The 15091-nt window shown below is 40.7% G+C and overlaps 10 non-coding genes across 10 annotated transcripts; 8 read left to right on the plus strand and 2 right to left on the minus strand.

Moving 5' to 3' along the window:
• Nucleotides 1-439: 439 nt before the first annotated feature.
• trnal-uag (transfer RNA leucine (anticodon UAG)) lies at nucleotides 440-523 on the minus strand. Its single transcript has one exon. It is a non-coding gene; the product is annotated as a tRNA-Leu (tRNA).
• A 591-nt stretch (nucleotides 524-1114) lies between these two features.
• On the minus strand, nucleotides 1115-1198 carry trnal-aag (transfer RNA leucine (anticodon AAG)). The gene has a single exon. It is a non-coding gene; the product is annotated as a tRNA-Leu (tRNA).
• Nucleotides 1199-2849: 1651 nt separating this feature from the next.
• Nucleotides 2850-2932, plus strand: trnal-aag (transfer RNA leucine (anticodon AAG)). The gene has a single exon. It is a non-coding gene; the product is annotated as a tRNA-Leu (tRNA).
• A 953-nt stretch (nucleotides 2933-3885) lies between these two features.
• trnal-uag (transfer RNA leucine (anticodon UAG)) lies at nucleotides 3886-3968 on the plus strand. The gene has a single exon. It is a non-coding gene; the product is annotated as a tRNA-Leu (tRNA).
• A 3026-nt stretch (nucleotides 3969-6994) lies between these two features.
• On the plus strand, nucleotides 6995-7077 carry trnal-uag (transfer RNA leucine (anticodon UAG)). The gene has a single exon. It is a non-coding gene; the product is annotated as a tRNA-Leu (tRNA).
• A 954-nt stretch (nucleotides 7078-8031) lies between these two features.
• trnal-aag (transfer RNA leucine (anticodon AAG)) lies at nucleotides 8032-8114 on the plus strand. The gene has a single exon. It is a non-coding gene; the product is annotated as a tRNA-Leu (tRNA).
• A 953-nt stretch (nucleotides 8115-9067) lies between these two features.
• Nucleotides 9068-9150, plus strand: trnal-uag (transfer RNA leucine (anticodon UAG)). The gene has a single exon. It is a non-coding gene; the product is annotated as a tRNA-Leu (tRNA).
• Nucleotides 9151-10103: 953 nt separating this feature from the next.
• On the plus strand, nucleotides 10104-10186 carry trnal-uag (transfer RNA leucine (anticodon UAG)). The gene has a single exon. It is a non-coding gene; the product is annotated as a tRNA-Leu (tRNA).
• A 936-nt stretch (nucleotides 10187-11122) lies between these two features.
• trnal-uag (transfer RNA leucine (anticodon UAG)) lies at nucleotides 11123-11205 on the plus strand. Its single transcript has one exon. It is a non-coding gene; the product is annotated as a tRNA-Leu (tRNA).
• Nucleotides 11206-12158: 953 nt separating this feature from the next.
• On the plus strand, nucleotides 12159-12241 carry trnal-aag (transfer RNA leucine (anticodon AAG)). Its single transcript has one exon. It is a non-coding gene; the product is annotated as a tRNA-Leu (tRNA).
• Nucleotides 12242-15091: the final 2850 nt, after the last annotated feature.

Below are 15091 nucleotides of genomic sequence, written 5' to 3' on the forward strand. Positions count from 1 at the left end.
TAAAGACAACAAATATTGTGAATGTCTTAATAATGTCTAAGGAATAATGTTGCCTATCCCTGAGAAAGGGACAAAGACGCTTTCCCCAAGCAGGAACAATGGCACTTCCAAATAAATTGTCTAAATAGGACTCTCAAAGATGCTTTGCAGTTTGTACACAGCAACTAAAACTGCTAGGCCATCCTGACTGGAACAGCTGTGATTTGCTATTTCATTGGACAACACACAGTGTTACGAGTAATCCGTGCTTAACGATTTCAAAGACAGCAACGATTATAAGCATGATTGTCATAAATGAAGATCAAAAAATATCTGTGTTTGTGCCTTAGTGACGATAATGGCAAAACTCTGCTCTAGGAAGCAGTCTACCCATAAGTGGCAACAAATAGAAACAACAGTTTTTGACACACTTATGTGTATTTGGTACGCGTGAACAAGATGTCAGAAGTGGGATTAGAACCCACGCCTCCAGTGGAGACTGTGACCTAAACGCAGCGCCTTAGACCACCTCGGCCATCCTGACTGTGAACTTACAAGTTTCCTTGTTTCAGAGGTCAATACACATTATTACAGCTAATCTGTTCTATCAACCTCAGAAACAAGCTTTAATGACACCACATATTGTGAATGTCTTAACAATGTCTGAAGAATAATGTTGCTTATGCTTCAGAAAAGTCAAAGATGCTTTTCCCCTTCTGGTTTTCCGTCCCCAAACAGCTATAAGAAGCAAACAATCACTTCTTGTATTCTAAGAAGTAGCAGAAAAGGTGGCATCTCCAAATAAATTGTCAAAATAGGACTTTGAAGCCATGTCATCAAAGGAGATTCCAGTTTGTACACAGCAACTAAAACTGCTAGGCCATTCTGACTGGAACAGCTGTGATTTGCTATTTCATAGGACAACACACAGTGTTACAGGTAATCCGTGCTTGACGATTTTAAAGACAGCAACGATTATCAGCATGATTGTCATGAATGAAGATTAAAAAATAACTTTGTCTTAGTGACGATAATGGCAGAACTCTGCTCTAGGAAGTAGTCTACCCATAAGTGGCACCAAATAGAAACAACCGTTTTTGACATCCTTATGTGTGTTTGGTTTGTCTGAACAAGATGTCAGAAGTTGGATTTGAACCCACGCCTCCAGTGGAGACTGCGACCTTAACGCAGCACCTTGGACCACCTCAGCCATCCTGACTGTGAATTCACTAGTTTCCTTGTTTCAGAGGTCAATACACATTATTACAGCTAATCTGTTCTATCAACCTCAAAAACAAGCTTTAATGACACCACTTATTGTGAATGTCTTAAAAATGTCTGAAGAATAATGTTGCTTATGCCTCGGAAAACTGTACAGCTGAATTACATGTGAATATATGTTATATTGTCTTTAATTCAGTCTAATGTCCAAACCTTAGAAACACAATTTGCTTTCCTGTCTGAACACTGAATGCTGCACACTGCAGACACCACACTTATGAACAGTGAAGGGCCTATTATCCAGATCACGTTGCAAAGCCCCAGGTGAGCAGAACATTCAGCTAACAGCAGGTTCTCTGAATGTATCCCGTCTTACAATAACTGACTTACTTTTTCCTCCGGGTATAAAAAGATTCATATTGTTGGAAATAAATACTTGAACCATTCCTTTAGATCAGTTACCCCAGGTCAATTACTGCAGAGCACTTTGTTCTTTGTCAAAATTGCTCAGTGGGCAGACAAGTCCTAATTGTACTTGTGTAAAGTGCACACTGCTGGACACATTGTTGCTGAGCTGCTGGAACAGCTGTTTGCAGCTTTATTCTCAAAGTCATTCAAACTGTTTCAATTTTTAATTGTATAGCACTTTCTCTTCTTTATTAAAATGCAGTTTCCTCCTTACAGGGGATTGGTGACTTGGATTAGTAACAACAACTTGACCTGGCGTGTCCATGACAAAGCATCTTAAAGCAGGAACCCAGTGGTATAGTACTGAGCTTGAGCACATAATGACAATAATAGAATAATTAAATTTCATGTGTAAGCACACATATGTCACATTGCGTATAGGCACAAAAGCTAAGAAGAAACAAGAAAGTTGTTTAGTTGCCTGTCAGTTGTAAGTTGGTCCATGTACTCTGTTGTGTCCCATGTGTTCTAAGATGTCTTGATCACGCGATGCTCTGAAAGAATGCGAGACTCTGCGAGAACAGCGTGAGAAAATCAACAAGGCGTCGCGACACAGGCAGTAAACCACAGCTCAATAAACTATCTGCCAATAAATCTGCGCCCCCTTTCTGAGGCATAGGCAACATTATTCCTTAGACATTATTAAGACATTCACAATATTTGTTGTTTAAAGGTTGTTTTTGAGGAACACGGAATTCTGAGATTGACCTGACTGAGACACCAATACAGTCATTTTAGGTCTCATTCATGGCATTCATGCCGATAATTGTGATGTCTTTAGAATATGTAAGAAAAGATTCTGTGTAACACTGTGGGTTGTCCTGTGAAATAGCAAAACAGCTTTTCCAGTCAGGGTGGCCTACTAGTCTTAGTTGCTGTGTACAAACTGGAGTCTCCTCTGATGACATGGCTTCAAAGTCCTATTTTGACAATTTATTTGGAGATGCCACCTTTCCTGCTACTGCTATGATCTTTTGCTTCTTTTAGCCGTTTGTGGATGGAAAACCTGAAGGGGCAAATGTCCTCTGAATTTTCCGAGGCATAAGCAACATTATTCTTCAGACATTTTTAAGACATTCACAATATGTGCTGTCATTAAAGCTTGCTTTTGAGGTTGATAGAACAGATCAGCCTTAACAATGTGTATTGACCTCTGAAACAAGGAAGTTGCAGAGTTCGCAGTCAGGATGGCCGAGTGGTCTAAGGCGCTGCGTTAAGGTCGCAGTCTCCCCTGGAGGCGTGGGTTCAAATCCCACTTCTGACATTGTGTTCAGACATACCAAATACACACAAGTATGTCAAAAATGGTTGTTTCTATTTGTTACCACTTATGGGTACACTACTCCCTAGAGCAGAGTTCTGCCATTATCGTCACAATGACAAAGTTATCCTTTAATCTTCATTTATGACAATCATGCTGATAATCGTTGCTGTCTTTAAAATCGTTAAGCACGGATTACCTGTAACACTGTGTGCTGTCCTATGAAATAGCAAATCACAGCTGTTCCAGTCAGAATGGCCTAGCAGTTTTAGTTGCTGTGTACAAACTGGAGTCTCCTCTGATGACATGGCTTCAGAGTCCTATTTTGACAATTTATTTGGAAGGGCCATCATTACTGCTTGGGGAAAGCGTCTTTGGCCTTTCTGAGGCATAGGTAACATTATTCCTTAGACATTATTAAGACATTCACAATATTTGTTGTTTAAAGGTTGTTTTTGAGGAACACGGAATTCTGAGATTGACCTGACTGAGACACCAATACAGTCATTTTAGGTCTCATTCATGGCATTCATGCCGATAATTGTGATGTCTTTAGAATATGTAAGAAAAGATTCTGTGTAACACTGTGGGTTGTCCTGTGAAATAGCAAAACAGCTTTTCCAGTCAGGGTGGCCTACTAGTCTTAGTTGCTGTGTACAAACTGGAGTCTCCTCTGATGACATGGCTTCAAAGTCCTATTTTGACAATTTATTTGGAGATGCCACCTTTCCTGCTACTGCTATGATCTTTTGCTTCTTTTAGCCGTTTGTGGATGGAAAACCTGAAGGGGCAAATGTCCTCTGAATTTTCCGAGGCATAAGCAACATTATTCTTCAGACATTTTTAAGACATTCACAATATGTGCTGTCATTAAAGCTTGCTTTTGAGGTTGATAGAACAGATCAGCTGTAACAATGTGTATTGACCTTTGTAACAAGGAAGTTGCAGACTTCACAGTCAGGATGGCCGAGTGGTCTAAGGCGCTGCGTTTAGGTCGCAGTCTCCCCTGGAGGCGTGGGTTCAAATCCCACTTCTGACATTGTGTTCAGACATACCAAATACACACAAGTATGTCAAAAATGGTTGTTTCTATTTGTTACCACTTATGGGTACACTACTCCCTAGAGCAGAGTTCTGCCATTATCGTCACAATGACAAAGATATCTTTTAATCTTCATTTATGACAATCATGCTGATAATCGTTGCTGTCTTTAAAATCGTTAAGCACGGATTACCTGTAACACTGTGTGCTGTCCTATGAAATAGCAAATCACAGCTGTTCCAGTCAGAATGGCCTAGCAGTTTTAGTTGCTGTGTACAAACTAGAGTCTCCTCTGATGACATGGCTTCAAAGTCCTTTTTTGAAAATTTATTTGGAAGGGCCATCATTACTGCTTAGGGAAAGCGTCTTTGGCCTTTCTGAGGCATAGGCAACATTATTCCTTAGACATTATTAAGACATTCACAATATTTGTTGTTTAAAGGTTGTTTTTGAGGAACACGGAATTCTGAGATTGACCTGACTGAGACACCAATACAGTCATTTTAGGTCTCATTCATGGCATTCATGCCGATAATTGTGATGTCTTTAGAATATGTAAGAAAAGATTCTGTGTAACACTGTGGGTTGTCCTGTGAAATAGCAAAACAGCTTTTCCAGTCAGGGTGGCCTACTAGTCTTAGTTGCTGTGTACAAACTGGAGTCTCCTCTGATGACATGGCTTCAAAGTCCTATTTTGACAATTTATTTGGAGATGCCACCTTTCCTGCTACTGCTATGATCTTTTGCTTCTTTTAGCCGTTTGTGGATGGAAAACCTGAAGGGGCAAATGTCCTCTGAATTTTCCGAGGCATAAGCAACATTATTCTTCAGACATTTTTAAGACATTCACAATATGTGCTGTCATTAAAGCTTGCTTTTGAGGTTGATAGAACAGATCAGCTGTAACAATGTGTATTGACCTTTGTAACAAGGAAGTTGCAGACTTCACAGTCAGGATGGGTGAGTGGTCTCAGGCGCTGCGTTAGGTCGCAGTCTCCCCTGGAGGCGTGGGTTCAAATCCCACTTCTGACATTGTGTTCAGACATACCAAATACACACAAGTATGTCAAAAATGGTTGTTTCTATTTGTTACCACTTATGGGTACACTACTCCCTAGAGCAGAGTTCTGCCATTATCGTCACAATGACAAAGATATCCTTTAATCTTCATTTATGACAATCATGCTGATAATCGTTGCTGTCTTTAAAATCGTTAAGCACGGATTACCTGTAACACTGTGTGCTGTCCTATGAAATAGCAAATCACAGCTGTTCCAGTCAGAATGGCCTAGCAGTTTTAGTTGCTGTGTACAAACTAGAGTCTCCTCTGATGACATGGCTTCAGAGTCCTATTTTGACAATTTATTTGGAAGGGCCATCATTACTGCTTAGGGGAAAGCGTCTTTGGCCTTTCTGAGGCATAGGTAACATTATTCCTTAGACATTATTAAGACATTCACAATATTTGTTGTTTAAAGGTTGTTTTTGAGGAACACGGAATTCTGAGATTGACCTGACTGAGACACCAATACAGTCATTTTAGGTCTCATTCATGGCATTCATGCCGATAATTGTGATGTCTTTAGAATATGTAAGAAAAGATTCTGTGTAACACTGTGGGTTGTCCTGTGAAATAGCAAAACAGCTTTTCCAGTCAGGGTGGCCTACTAGTCTTAGTTGCTGTGTACAAACTGGAGTCTCCTCTGATGACATGGCTTCAAAGTCCTATTTTGACAATTTATTTGGAGATGCCACCTTTCCTGCTACTGCTATGATCTTTTGCTTCTTTTAGCCGTTTGTGGATGGAAAACCTGAAGGGGCAAATGTCCTCTGAATTTTCCGAGGCATAAGCAACATTATTCTTCAGACATTTTTAAGACATTCACAATATGTGCTGTCATTAAAGCTTGCTTTTGAGGTTGATAGAACAGATCAGCTGTAACAATGTGTATTGACCTTTGTAACAAGGAAGTTGCAGACTTCACAGTCAGGATGGCCGAGTGGTCTAAGGCGCTGCGTTAGGTCGCAGTCTCCCCTGGAGGCGTGGGTTCAAATCCCACTTCTGACATTGTGTTCAGACATACCAAATACACACAAGTATGTCAAAAATGGTTGTTTCTATTTGTTACCACTTATGGGTACACTACTCCCTAGAGCAGAGTTCTGCCATTATCGTCACAATGACAAAGATTATCCTTTAATCTTCATTTATGACAATCATGCTGATAATCGTTGCTGTCTTTAAAATCGTTAAGCACGGATTACCTGTAACACTGTGTGCTGTCCTATGAAATAGCAAATCACAGCTGTTCCAGTCAGAATGGCCTAGCAGTTTTAGTTGCTGTGTACAAACTAGAGTCTCCTCTGATGACATGGCTTCAGAGTCCTATTTTGACAATTTATTTGGAAGGGCCATCATTACTGCTTAGGGGAAAGCGTCTTTGGCCTTTCTGAGGCATAGGTAACATTATTCCTTAGACATTATTAAGACATTCACAATATTTGTTGTTTAAAGGTTGTTTTTGAGGAACACGGAATTCTGAGATTGACCTGACTGAGACACCAATACAGTCATTTTAGGTCTCATTCATGGCATTCATGCCGATAATTGTGATGTCTTTAGAATATGTAAGAAAAGATTCTGTGTAACACTGTGGGTTGTCCTGTGAAATAGCAAAACAGCTTTTCCAGTCAGGGTGGCCTACTAGTCTTAGTTGCTGTGTACAAACTGGAGTCTCCTCTGATGACATGGCTTCAAAGTCCTATTTTGACAATTTATTTGGAGATGCCACCTTTCCTGCTACTGCTATGATCTTTTGCTTCTTTTAGCCGTTTGTGGATGGAAAACCTGAAGGGGCAAATGTCCTCTGAATTTTCCGAGGCATAAGCAACATTATTCTTCAGACATTTTTAAGACATTCACAATATGTGCTGTCATTAAAGCTTGCTTTTGAGGTTGATAGAACAGATCAGCTGTAACAATGTGTATTGACCTTTGTAACAAGGAAGTTGCAGACTTCACAGTCAGGATGGCCGAGTGGTCTAAGGCGCTGCGTTTAGGTCGCAGTCTCCCCTGGAGGCGTGGGTTCAAATCCCACTTCTGACATTGTGTTCAGACATACCAAATACACACAAGTATGTCAAAAATGGTTGTTTCTATTTGTTACCACTTATGGGTACACTACTCCCTAGAGCAGAGTTCTGCCATTATCGTCACAATGACAAAGTTATCCTTTAATCTTCATTTATGACAATCATGCTGATAATCGTTGCTGTCTTTAAAATCGTTAAGCACGGATTACCTGTAACACTGTGTGCTGTCCTATGAAATAGCAAATCACAGCTGTTCCAGTCAGAATGGCCTAGCAGTTTTAGTTGCTGTGTACAAACTAGAGTCTCCTCTGATGACATGGCTTCAGAGTCCTATTTTGACAATTTATTTGGAAGGGCCATCATTACTGCTTAGGGGAAAGCGTCTTTGGCCTTTCTGAGGCATAGGTAACATTATTCCTTAGACATTATTAAGACATTCACAATATTTGTTGTTTAAAGGTTGTTTTTGAGGAACACGGAATTCTGAGATTGACCTGACTGAGACACCAATACAGTCATTTTAGGTCTCATTCATGGCATTCATGCCGATAATTGTGATGTCTTTAGAATATGTAAGAAAAGATTCTGTGTAACACTGTGGGTTGTCCTGTGAAATAGCAAAACAGCTTTTCCAGTCAGGGTGGCCTACTAGTCTTAGTTGCTGTGTACAAACTGGAGTCTCCTCTGATGACATGGCTTCAAAGTCCTATTTTGACAATTTATTTGGAGATGCCACCTTTCCTGCTACTGCTATGATCTTTTGCTTCTTTTAGCCGTTTGTGGATGGAAAACCTGAAGGGGCAAATGTCCTCTGAATTTTCCGAGGCATAAGCAACATTATTCTTCAGACATTTTTAAGACATTCACAATATGTGCTGTCATTAAAGCTTGCTTTTGAGGTTGATAGAACAGATCAGCTGTAACAATGTGTATTGACCTTTGTAACAAGGAAGTTGCAGACTTCACAGTCAGGATGGCCGAGTGGTCTAAGGCGCTGCGTTAAGGTCGCAGTCTCCCCTGGAGGCGTGGGTTCAAATCCCACTTCTGACATTGTGTTCAGACATACCAAATACACATAAGTATGTCAAAAATGGTTGTTTCTATTTGTTACCACTTATGGGTACACTACTCCCTAGAGCAGAGTTCTGCCATTATCGTCACAATGACAAAGATATCTTTTAATCTTCATTTATGACAATCATGCTGATAATCGTTGCTGTCTTTAAAATCGTTAAGCACGGATTACCTGTAACACTGTGTGCTGTCCTATGAAATAGCAAATCACAGCTGTTCCAGTCAGAATGGCCTAGCAGTTTTAGTTGCTGTGTACAAACTGGAGTCTCCTCTGATGACATGGCTTCAGAGTCCTATTTTGACAATTTATTTGGAAGGGCCATCATTACTGCTTGGGGAAAGCGTCTTTGGCCTTTCTGAGGCATAGGTAACATTATTCCTTAGACATTATTAAGACATTCACAATATTTGTTGTTTAAAGGTTGTTTTTGAGGAACACGGAATTCTGAGATTGACCTGACTGAGACACCAATACAGTCATTTTAGGTCTCATTCATGGCATTCATGCCGATAATTGTGATGTCTTTAGAATATGTAAGAAAAGATTCTGTGTAACACTGTGGGTTGTCCTGTGAAATAGCAAAACAGCTTTTCCAGTCAGGGTGGCCTACTAGTCTTAGTTGCTGTGTACAAACTGGAGTCTCCTCTGATGACATGGCTTCAAAGTCCTATTTTGACAATTTATTTGGAGATGTCACCTTTCCTGCTACTGCTATGATCTTTTGCTTCTTTTAGTCGTTTGTGGATGGAAAACCTGAAGGGGCAAATGTCCTCTGAATTTTCCGAGGCATAAGCAACATTATTCTTCAGACATTTTTAAGACATTCACAATATGTGCTGTCATTAAAGCTTGCTTTTGAGGTTGATAGAACAGATCAGCTGTAACAATGTGTATTGACCTTTGTAACAAGGAAGTTGCAGACTTCACAGTCAGGATGGCCGAGTGGTCTAAGGCGCTGCGTTTAGGTCGCAGTCTCCCCTGGAGGCGTGGGTTCAAATCCCACTTCTGACATTGTGTTCAGACATACCAAATACACACAAGTATGTCAAAAATGGTTGTTTCTATTTGTTACCACTTATGGGTACACTACTCCCTAGAGCAGAGTTCTGCCATTATCGTCACAATGACAAAGATATCTTTTAATCTTCATTTATGACAATCATGCTGATAATCGTTGCTGTCTTTAAAATCGTTAAGCACGGATTACCTGTAACACTGTGTGCTGTCCTATGAAATAGCAAATCACAGCTGTTCCAGTCAGAATGGCCTAGCAGTTTTAGTTGCTGTGTACAAACTAGAGTCTCCTCTGATGACATGGCTTCAGAGTCCTATTTTGACAATTTATTTGGAAGGGCCATCATTACTGCTTGGGGAAAGCGTCTTTGGCCTTTCTGAGGCATAGGTAACATTATTCCTTAGACATTATTAAGACATTCACAATATTTGTTGTTTAAAGGTTGTTTTTGAGGAACACGGAATTCTGAGATTGACCTGACTGAGACACCAATACAGTCATTTTAGGTCTCATTCATGGCATTCATGCCGATAATTGTGATGTCTTTAGCATATGTAAGAAAAGATTCTTTGTAACACTGTGGGTTGTCCTGTGAAATAGCAAAACAGCTTTTCCAGTCAGGGTGGCCTACTAGTCTTAGTTGCTGTGTACAAACTGGAGTCTCCTCTGATGACATGGCTTCAAAGTCCTATTTTGACAATTTATTTGGAGATGCCACCTTTCCTGCTACTGCTATGATCTTTTGCTTTTTTTAGCCGTTTGTGGATGGAAAACCTGAAGGGGCAAATGTCCTCTGAATTTTCCGAGGCATAAGCAACATTATTCTTCAGACATTTTTAAGACATTCACAACATGTGCTGTCATTAAAGCTTGCTTTTGAGGTTGATAGAACAGATCGGCTGTAACAATGTGTATTGACCTTTGTAACAAGGAAGTTGCATAGCTCACAGTCAAGATGGCCGAGTGGTCTAAGGCGCTGTGTTTAGGTCGCAGTCTCCCCTGGAGGCGTGGGTTCAAATCCCACTTCTGACATTGTGTTCAGACATACCAAATACACACAAGTATGTCAAAAATGGTTGGTAATGGTACACTACTCCCTAGAGCAGAGTTCTGCCATTATCGTCACAATGACAAAGATATCTTTTAATCTTCATTTATGACAATCATGCTGATAATCGTTGCTGTCTTAAAAATCGTTAAGCACGGTCTACCTGTAACACTGTGTGCTGTCCTATGAAATAGCAAATCACAGCTGTTCCAGTCAGAATGGCCTAGCAGTTTTAGTTGCTGTGTACAAACTAGAGTCTCCTCTGATGACATGGCTTCAGAGTCCTATTTTGACAATTTATTTGGAAGGGCCATCATTACTGCTTGGGGAAAGCGTCTTTGGCCTTTCTGAGGCATAGGTAACATTATTCCTTAGACATTATTAAGACATTCACAATATTTGTTGTTTAAAGGTTGTTTTTGAGGAACACGGAATTCTGAGATTGACCTGACTGAGACACCAATACAGTCATTTTAGGTCTCATTCATGGCATTCATGCCGATAATTGTGATGTCTTTAGAATATGTAAGAAAAGATTCTGTGTAACACTGTGGGTTGTCCTGTGAAATAGCAAAACAGCTTTTCCAGTCAGGGTGGCCTACTAGTCTTAGTTGCTGTGTACAAACTGGAGTCTCCTCTGATGACATGGCTTCAAAGTCCTATTTTGACAATTTATTTGGAGATGCCACCTTTCCTGCTACTGCTATGATCTTTTGCTTCTTTTAGCCGTTTGTGGATGGAAAACCTGAAGGGGCAAATGTCCTCTGAATTTTCCGAGGCATAAGCAACATTATTCTTCAGACATTTTTAAGACATTCACAATATGTGCTGTCATTAAAGCTTGCTTTTGAGGTTGATAGAACAGATCAGCTGTAACAATGTGTATTGACCTTTGTAACAAGGAAGTTGCAGACTTCACAGTCAGGATGGCCGAGTGGTCTAAGGCGCTGCGTTTAGGTCGCAGTCTCCCCTGGAGGCGTGGGTTCAAATCCCACTTCTGACATTGTGTTCAGACATACCAAATACACACAAGTATGTCAAAAATGGTTGTTTCTATTTGTTACCACTTATGGGTACACTACTCCCTAGAGCAGAGTTCTGCCATTATCGTCACAATGACAAAGTTATCCTTTAATCTTCATTTATGACAATCATGCTGATAATCGTTGCTGTCTTTAAAATCGTTAAGCACGGATTACCTGTAACACTGTGTGCTGTCCTATGAAATAGCAAATCACAGCTGTTCCAGTCAGAATGGCCTAGCAGTTTTAGTTGCTGTGTACAAACTGGAGTCTCCTCTGATGACATGGCTTCAGAGTCCTATTTTGACAATTTATTTGGAAGGGCCATCATTACTGCTTGGGGAAAGCGTCTTTGGCCTTTCTGAGGCATAGGTAACATTATTCCTTAGACATTATTAAGACATTCACAATATTTGTTGTTTAAAGGTTGTTTTTGAGGAACACGGAATTCTGAGATTGACCTGACTGAGACACCAATACAGTCATTTTAGGTCTCATTCATGGCATTCATGCCGATAATTGTGATGTCTTTAGAATATGTAAGAAAAGATTCTGTGTAACACTGTGGGTTGTCCTGTGAAATAGCAAAACAGCTTTTCCAGTCAGGGTGGCCTACTAGTCTTAGTTGCTGTGTACAAACTGGAGTCTCCTCTGATGACATGGCTTCAAAGTCCTATTTTGACAATTTATTTGGAGATGCCACCTTTCCTGCTACTGCTATGATCTTTTGCTTCTTTTAGCCGTTTGTGGATGGAAAACCTGAAGGGGCAAATGTCCTCTGAATTTTCCGAGGCATAAGCAACATTATTCTTCAGACATTTTTAAGACATTCACAATATGTGCTGTCATTAAAGCTTGCTTTTGAGGTTGATAGAACAGATCAGCCTTGACAATGTGTATTGACCTCTGAAACAAGGAAGTTGCAGAGTTCGCAGTCAGGATGGCCGAGTGGTCTAAGGCGCTGCGTTAAGGTCGCAGTCTCCCCTGGAGGCGTGGGTTCAAATCCCACTTCTGACATTGTGTTCAGACATACCAAATACACATAAGTATGTCAAAAATGGTTGTTTCTATTTGTTACCACTTATGGGTACACTACTCCCTAGAGCAGAGTTCTGCCATTATCGTCACAATGACAAAGTTATCCTTTAATCTTCAATTATGACAATCATGCTGATAATCGTTGCTGTCTTTAAAATCGTTAAGCACGGATTACCTGTAACACTGTGTGCTGTCCTATGAAATAGCAAATCACAGCTGTTCCAGTCAGAATGGCCTAGCAGTTTTAGTTGCTGTGTACAAACTGGAGTCTCCTCTGATGACATGGCTTCAGAGTCCTATTTTGACAATTTATTTGGAAGGGCCATCATTACTGCTTGGGGAAAGCGTCTTTGGCCTTTCTGAGGCATAGGTAACATTATTCCTTAGACATTATTAAGACATTCACAATATTTGTTGTTTAAAGGTTGTTTTTGAGGAACACGGAATTCTGAGATTGACCTGACTGAGACACCAATACAGTCATTTTAGGTCTCATTCATGGCATTCATGCCGATAATTGTGATGTCTTTAGAATATGTAAGAAAAGATTCTGTGTAACACTGTGGGTTGTCCTGTGAAATAGCAAAACAGCTTTTCCAGTCAGGGTGGCCTACTAGTCTTAGTTGCTGTGTACAAACTGGAGTCTCCTCTGATGACATGGCTTCAAAGTCCTATTTTGACAATTTATTTGGAGATGTCACCTTTCCTGCTACTGCTATGATCTTTTGCTTCTTTTAGTCGTTTGTGGATGGAAAACCTGAAGGGGCAAATGTCCTCTGAACCTCAGTGCAGCTGCAGCTTCATGTATCACCCTTCAACATGTGCTCAGGGCAAAGTTCACACCTTAGTTCATACATACAGTACATATTAAATACACTTTTGCTGTATATCTTTCAATCATCCCAGCTTTAGTACACACCACACTAATTCTCCCCACCTCTGTTTGGTATTGCATTCTGCCAGGGACCAGTCTGCATCCATTCTTTAGCCATTTGTTCTTCTGTTACTTGTATTACTTGAACTTGGGCCTACTTGGTACCTGACCTTGGGTTAGCCAGATATGAGACTCACGCTCAGTTCAGCCGAGAAAAGAAGAAACTGATTTGTCACAAAGATTACAAATTTGTCCCAACTTACCTGCCGATGTCATTTCTGCTGCCTAAGCTTCTGAAATACTAATATGCTTGCCTGAGAAATATTCTGGCAATCCTTCATCAACCCTCTGCTTTGCCAAAAAGGTTTTGTTCTTCTGACAGTGCTGACCTGAGAGTAAGGAGATTTAGCTAGATGTGATTCCTTTATATCTGAATATGTTGTTGTTATGCTGCTCCGCCTTAGATAGAAAGTTGTCTGATGCCTTCAGTGGTTTGCTGGACACAGTAACTTTGCTGATACATTGACTCATTTTTATTGTCACCCATTTTCTACCCAAACATATTTGCTACCACCACCCGATCTAATGTTGCAGTCCTTAGCCCATCCCTGCCTTTTGTTTGCCTCTGTTTCTGCCCTTGACTCTGGCCACTCTGATTTTCCCCTCTGCCACCTGCAACCTGGACTGATTGACTCATTCCACACACCTGTGCATTCCCCTCCGTTCTGCTCATTCGCCCCACCTCATTCACTCGAACCTTGCTATTCTGTCAATGCTACAATGCATTTATTCCAGTCAGTGCTTTTCTCTCCCAGGTCTAATTCACCTCGTCTTTTTGTCTATTTGGTTTTGTATCGTACCTGTGAGCCCTGAGTTACCTTTTGTTGACATGTGCCTGTCGGCTGTCAGATGATAAATATATAAACGTCAGAAATCAGACATTGTTCATTTACTTGTTTATCAGTCCACAGCAGCTGTCACGTGACAAAAGAATGCACGTTTCAATCAAGAGAATAATAAGAATTATTTAAATTACTGTATAGAGAAAATGCACTTATAAAACAGATCAGTGGACAGACATGGATTTTTGTTTGATGAAATGGGTCTTCAGGCCAAACAGGTCCTTTCTGCCTCTGACTGCAGATAGGACCTGATTGGGTGCAGTGTTTCAACGTTATAATTTTTGATTTATTGATTTTGATTATTTATTCCTTTTTGTTTAGTTTGGAGTATTTTGAGTTCATTACTCAGATAATTGATCTTCTATATAATAAAAGTATTGGCATCGCCCCCAAGTGGCAACCGGTTGCAGCAGCTCCAGGTTACGTTGTGACCATTTACTTTATTTCTTATATTTTTCCACACTTTATTTTCCTTCTTGCGTGTGTGAGTGTGTGAATGTGGGTACTGCACTATGAAGGTCAAACTCGCGGAGTTTCGTAACAAGATGGACAAGCTAACCCCTCTCAAGCTATTATCATGGTGTGGAGACATGGCTAACAGCGCTAACACCCGACACGGCTGTGGCCCTGGATGGATTTCAGCTGACGCGAGCAGACAGTAAGGCAGAGAGCGGTAGGAGGAAGGGAGGAGGACTGGCAGTGTTTTTGAATAACAGATGGTACAAATCCACTCACACTACTGTTAGAGAGCTGATCTGAAACAAGGACATTGAACTGTTAGCCGTTAGCATGAGGCCATTCTACCTGCTTAGGGAGTTTTCACACGTTTTCACGATAGCTGCATATATTCACCCCTCTGCTAACGGTGGAACTGCGTATGATGTTCTGCACTCTGTGGTAAAGAGACTCCTGACCCAGAGCCCTAATGCCTTTCTCCTCATCTCGGGAGACTTCAACCATGCCCCTCCATCGTCCACACTACCAACATTCACCCAGTATGTCTCATGCCCCACCATAGACAACAGAACATTGGATTAACTGTATGCCAACACC

This window comes from Betta splendens, chromosome 10, assembly GCF_900634795.4.
Source record: "Betta splendens chromosome 10, fBetSpl5.4, whole genome shotgun sequence".
Classification (NCBI taxonomy): Eukaryota; Metazoa; Chordata; class Actinopteri; order Anabantiformes; family Osphronemidae; genus Betta; species Betta splendens.